The sequence below is a fragment of the Leptonychotes weddellii genome, chromosome 11, assembly GCF_054177405.1.
Source record: "Leptonychotes weddellii isolate Sample4059 chromosome 11, ASM5417740v2, whole genome shotgun sequence".
In the NCBI taxonomy this organism is placed as follows: Eukaryota; Metazoa; Chordata; class Mammalia; order Carnivora; family Phocidae; genus Leptonychotes; species Leptonychotes weddellii.
In genome coordinates, this window is record NC_138379.1 from 89,042,024 (window position 1) to 89,048,097 (window position 6,074).

General features: G+C 42.8%; 2 long non-coding RNA genes across 2 annotated transcripts in view; one reads left to right on the top strand and one right to left on the bottom strand.

Annotated features, from left to right (window-relative positions):
* Positions 1-6,074, bottom strand: part of LOC145716081 (uncharacterized) — a 67,388-nt gene that overhangs the window by 38,274 nt on the left and 23,040 nt on the right. The window lies entirely within an intron of this gene.
* The window catches only part of LOC145716080 (uncharacterized), a 12,058-nt gene continuing 8,172 nt past the window's right edge, over positions 2,189-6,074 (top strand). Inside the window, exons 1-2 of the long non-coding RNA XR_014138406.1 lie at positions 2,189-2,238; positions 3,977-4,007. This is a non-coding gene — a long non-coding RNA (uncharacterized LOC145716080). The remainder of the gene's footprint in view (positions 2,239-3,976; positions 4,008-6,074) is intronic.

A 6,074-nucleotide genomic window follows, 5' to 3' on the forward strand; every position in this document is an offset into this window, starting at 1 on the left:
TCATTATGTCTCACCTGAACTACTTCAATATCGTTCTACATTAGCTCTCATCTTTTAGTCTTATCCCGTTTTCTTCTCTTCTGCATGTGCCTCTGAAGTTGTTTTTAGAAAACACAAAGCTTGTCATATCACTTCCTATGCCTAAAGCCCACTGCCAACAGGCTAAAGTCCAAGATCCTTAGCATGAGGTACAGGGAACCTTACAATTTAACCATGGCTTGTCTTTTCAACCTGTTCTTCCTCTCCTCTCCATGCTTCCAAATGCTCTATAATTTCCAGCTGATCTGTTCCTCAGGGCCAAAACTTGGGAGTGTCCACGACTCCTTGGTCTCTGTTATATTTCATATATAACCCAGCAGCAAATCCTGACGGCTCTACATTGACAATACATGGAACACCAGAGGCCTTGTGAATGTACGCGAAACTGAGAAACCCCTCCAGTTCTACCTGCTCATGCTGTCTGCTGGAGGACAAATTTTGGATTTTTTTTTCCCCACAACAAGAGAAAACAAAACACAAAAGCAAAATATAAGCAAAGTCGCACCATGTCTAGCCACATACATGGGTACCACCCTGGTCCAATTCACCATAATTATCTCTTGTATAATTTACTGGAAAATTTGTAACTGGTTTCCCAGTTGTCTATGCATCATAGAGTAGGATCGTGGTTCTCTTACAACCTATCCCCTGCTCAAGTCCTCCAATGACTTCCAATTCACTTAGAACAAAATCCAGAGTCCTTACAATGGCCCTAGAGCTCCTGCTACTCTCCCTCTAGTTCACTGTGCTTCAGCCACATTGGCTGGTGTTCTTTCCTCCTGTATCAGGACCTTTGCACATGCCCTCTCCTCCTCCTGAGCATGCTTCCCCAGCTAGTCACATGACCAACTCCTTCATTTCCTTCTTGTTTGACCTTGAATGTCACCTTGTGAATGAGGCCTTACCTATACAGCTTATACAAAATAATCTCTCTCTCCTTACCCACGAACACTCCTACCCTGCTTCATTTTTTTCCCCTCCTGTATTCATCAGTATCAGATATGCTGATTTATATATTGCCAGGCTTTCACATCAAGATATACATTTCTTGAGAGAGGGCAATGCTTTTGTCTGCTTTGTACATTTCTCCATTTTTAATTCTACAACAGTACCTGGCACAGAGTAGGGGCTCAGTAAACTATCTCTTGCATAAATTGAAGTGACTGAGAGTATGGGACAGTTTGGCTTCTTTCCCAATGTTAAAGACTGGATTATTAAGTTCAGCTTCTTGTGGGTCATTATCTGGTCAGTCCTTTGCTCTAAGTCATAGGGTGTCTGTACTGGGATCCCAGGTGTTTGTATTTCTAATACCAATCCTCTATATAGGACATTTGTAAAAGGCTGTATTTTCTTTACAGTGATTTCATTTTTATTATTTTACTTGGCCCTCATAACACAGTATGGAAAGTATCATCATTGTCATCTCCATTTCTTTTTAAGTTAGGAAATCTGATACTCTACCAAGAAGTGAAGCCTCCATACTTTAAAGATAACAGTAATCCTACAAAGCATATGGATTCAACCAAGACCTTAATTTAGTCTGGAAGAAAGGGAAGACTTAGGTAGATAACATAAAGATTTTGATACTTTAAGTACAGTCTGTGGAAGGATAAACTTAACTACACAAATAGCGTGAGATAGATGTTTGTAACAGTTAGATCCATCCAAAACTGCAGCAGGCCACCTAAGGAGTGACATCGTTAGAAATAGTGCAGCAGAGACTGGACCACTGGCCTCTAGGCAAACTTGTCACAGAGGGGATACCAGAGAGGAAACTCCAGGTATTCTTGCAACCCACTCATCTATGAATCCAAAACATGCATCCCATTTCTTGCTCCAAAGAACATTTTCAATCCTTAAGTGATAACAAAACAAAAAAACCCAAGAGCTATCATGCGTAAGGGTGAAATGAGTCACGGTCTTGCATAGCTCCCTTCCGTGGCTCAGGCAGATGGTGAGAAGAAACTGTGGTACACGTTACAAGGAAAGAATTTGAGGGCTTAACAATGAGATCAAGGAAAGAACATCGGCTTGGGCAATACCAGGCTGTAGCAGCAGAACAAAGACCACAAATTTCCTTTAACGCTTGATGCAAAATCCCAGTTCTGTGCTTAACCTCTCACCAGCGGGCCAGAGCGAGGGGGCGGCATCCGAGCCAGAAGAATCTGTTGTTGACAACGTAGGAAACGGTGACAGAAGGTCAGATGCTATTAGGAGATGGTGTTTCACATGCTGGGGAGGGAGCTGTTGTTTGCGAGTGGTTTTGACAGAGTTATTTATTTCCTGGCTGATCTGCAGCCAAGTGTGTGGGCCAGAAATTCTCAACAGATAAACAAGGGTCCCACCCCAAGGCACTCTCCCAGAGGCTCGCTCGCTCAAACACTGTCTTTCACCTGCAAGGTTGAAGATAAATAAAATACCAGAGTGTCGCTGACATCCAACTCATTTTATTTAATAACTGTGATACTTAAAACCAACATCTGGGGTAAGGGAGAGGGGTCAAAAGAGACCCCTTAACAAAAGGGCGCAGGAAGAGATGAGCTTTTCATTTTGTTGAGTTTCCATTACAGGTTTAAATAAAAAACAACGCCCTATGCAATATTATGTTAATTATATATAAGAAAACCACGGAAGCCATTGCCATGAATATGTGAAGGGAAAACTGACCTTCTTCCAGGGTCTTCTATGAAGGAACTTCAGAGGCACTAAATTCCTATGGGTATTAGTTGAGGAACAATCCTGAACAAGAAACTTGAGGAACTTAAGCGTTGGTTTGAAGAATATCCTGTTGTCTCTTTATTGTCACATAACTCGAATTTTCTTTTCTTCCAATTTCTTTTCGAAAGCTCTCTCGGCCTCCTGTCTGATTATGTTGCCCTCTTGCTTAAGGGCTTCTGCTGGGTGCCTTCTGGACCAATCTCAGACTCCTGCGTGGCGCCGAAAGCCCTTGACAGCCCCTGAACCCAGCCTGAGTCTGGGCATCGGCGTCTGCCCCCCAGCACAGCCCGTGGCTCCTGAGCCCCCAGGGGCTCTGCCTTGGGCCATTTTCACTGCGCCTGGAATGCTCTCCTTCCCCTCCAGCCAGCGAGCTCCTTCTCATTTTCAACCCCCGGGGGTGCTGGTGGTGGTGGGCTGTGACCCTTTCTGAGGTCTTGCCCAAATCCCCGGATGGAATTAGTTTTCTCTGTGCACCGAGGGATTTTTCATACTCACCATGTTAGGCTGGTATGGCCTTGATGCACGTATTTATGGCTCATGTTGGATTATTAATTGAAATGAAAAATATCTTGTTCCTCCTGACAGTCTTCGGGATGATGAAGGTTAGAACACTGGTTCTGGATGGAGCCAGGCTGCCTGTCCCTTTCTACAAGCTGAGCCATCTCCTAGTGTGTAAACTAGGCCTATTACCTCGACTTCACAGAAACCATTTGGCATAAGGTTAGGCCCTGTGTACTCAGCATATTTTAGCTATTATGGTTATCGTTATATGCCCAGAGCCTGGCAAGTTCCTGATTCTTAATAATCATAACAGTGAAGAAAAGCAGAAGATGTCACCCCAAAATATGGCCTCTTTGGCATAAGGATTGTTTTGAGAAACAGCGGGCATGAGAAAACGTTCCCTTTTGTAAGGGAAATTTACATTCATAAATCAAATCTCCATTCGTAAGCGTGTCTCCCTCTCTGTACCGGGAAGAGACGGTGACTCTAAATCACAAGAGAATCTTATCAGTGGAAAAGGTACCAACTTGACTCCGGATAACAAACCTCACCCTTGGTTACTGTGCTTTTCCTCGTAACTTCCCCTAACTGGCCTCACCACACCCTTCCTTCTCCTGTCTTGACCTGAAGATGGTATTTAAGCTAGTGGTTTAGAGGATATACAAGGTACACACGTTAATAAACTGCATGTTTTTCTCTTGTTATTCTTTCATTACAGGGGTCTCAGCCAAGGACTCAGAAGGCTAGAGGTAACATTATTTTTCTTCCTCTATGACAGCAAACCCCAAACATGTGTTATGTGTTAGTGTTAAGTACCTTTCATGCGTTGTCTCATTAGTTCACACATTCAAGGCCAAGACTTGGAAGAGACTAGCAGGCGCGTGGCGCACAAAACTTAAGAAGGTTCTCACTCTCAGGGTTGATAAGTGCCCTCTGTTGACCCTAAACTCACGTGGCCCTGAGAATGAGTGCCTTCTTCCACTATTGAACAGTTTTCTTGAGACAAAATTCACACACTATACAATTCACCCATTTCAAGTGCATAGTTCAGGGGCTGTTAGTATATTCACAGGGTTGTGCAACCACCACAACCAACTTTAGAACGTTCTCATGACCCCTCCAAAAACCCATGCCCGTTATCAGCCACTCCTCATTTCCCCCCAAACTCCCAAGCTCTGGGCCACCACTAATCTACCTTCTGTCTCTATAGATTTGCCTATTCCAGACATTTTATATAAACAGAATCACGCAATCTGTGGTCTTCTGTGACTGGTGTCTTTCACTCACCATAGCGTTTTCCAGGTTCATCTATGTAACATCTATCACTACTTCATTCTTTTTATAACCAAGTGACATTCCATTGTATGGAAGACCACATTTTGTTTATCCATTTATCAGTCATGGATATTTGGATTGTTTCCATTTTTTTTTTTTTTTACTATAATGAATCATGCTATTATGAACACCTGTGTGGACGTTTGTTTTCATTTCTCTTGGGTATATACCTGGGGCTGGAATTGCTGGGTGAAATTGTAACTCTGTGTTTAACATTTTGAGAAAGTGCTGGACTATTTTCCAAAGGGGCTGCACCATTTTACTTCCCCGCCAGCAATTTTCCAAATTCTATGTATCCTCACCACACTGTTAGTCTTCATCTGTTTGTGTTATAGTCACCCGGGTAGGTGTGAAGTGATATCTCACTGTGGTTTTGACTTGCATTTCCCTAATGCACATGAGGTTGAGCATTTCTTAAGTGATTATTGGCCATTTGTCTATCGTCTTTGAAGAAATGTCTACTTAGATCTTTTGCCCATTTTTTTAAAGTATTCAGCTTTCTTGAGGTATAATTGACAAAGTTGTAAGATTTAAACTGTAAATCATTGTTGTACATATGTGCACAATGTACATATGTGTGTAATGTGTACGTATTGTGCAAGGATTCACCTCATCTAGTTAATGAACACATCCATCAGCTCACATACTTATCTTTTTCCCTCCCATTTCTTTTAATTGGTTTGTCTTATTATTGAGTTGTAAGAGGTCTTTGCATATTCTGGATACAGGTCCTATCAGACATGATTTGCAAATATTTTCTCCCATTCTGTAGGTATCTTTTTATTTATTTATTTATTTTTTTTTTTAAAGATTTTATTTATTTATTTGAGAGAGCGAGAATGAGATAGAGTACATGAGAGGGGGGAGGGTCAGAGGGAGAAGCAGGCTCCTCGCTGAGCAGGGAGCCCGATGCGGGACTCGATCCCGGGACTCCAGGATCATGACCTGAGCCGAAGGCAGTCGCTTAACCAACTGAGCCACCCAGGCGCCCTCTTTTTATTTTTTTATAGTGCCCTTCGAAGCACAAAATTTTTTTTCTTTTTTTTTATTCTTATGTTAATCCCCATACATTACATCATTAGTTTTATTTTTTTTATTATTTTTTTTTTTAAAGATTTCATTTATTTATTTGACAGAGAGAGACATAGCGAGAGCAGGAACACAAGCTGGGGGAGTGGGAGAGGGAGAAGCAGGCTTCCCGCAGAGCAGGGAGCCCGATGTGGGACTCGATCCCAATCATGACCTGAGCCGAAGGCAGACGCTTAACGACTGAGCCACCCAGGCACCCACATCATTAGTTTTAGATGTAGTGTTCCATGATTCATTGTTTGTGCATAACACCCAGTGCTCCATGCAGAACGTGCCCTCCTCAATACCCACCACCAGGCCAACCCATCCTCCCACCCCCCTCCCCCCCAGAACCCTCAGTTTGTTTTTCAGAGTCCATCGTCTCTCATGGTTCGTCTACCCCTCCGATTTCC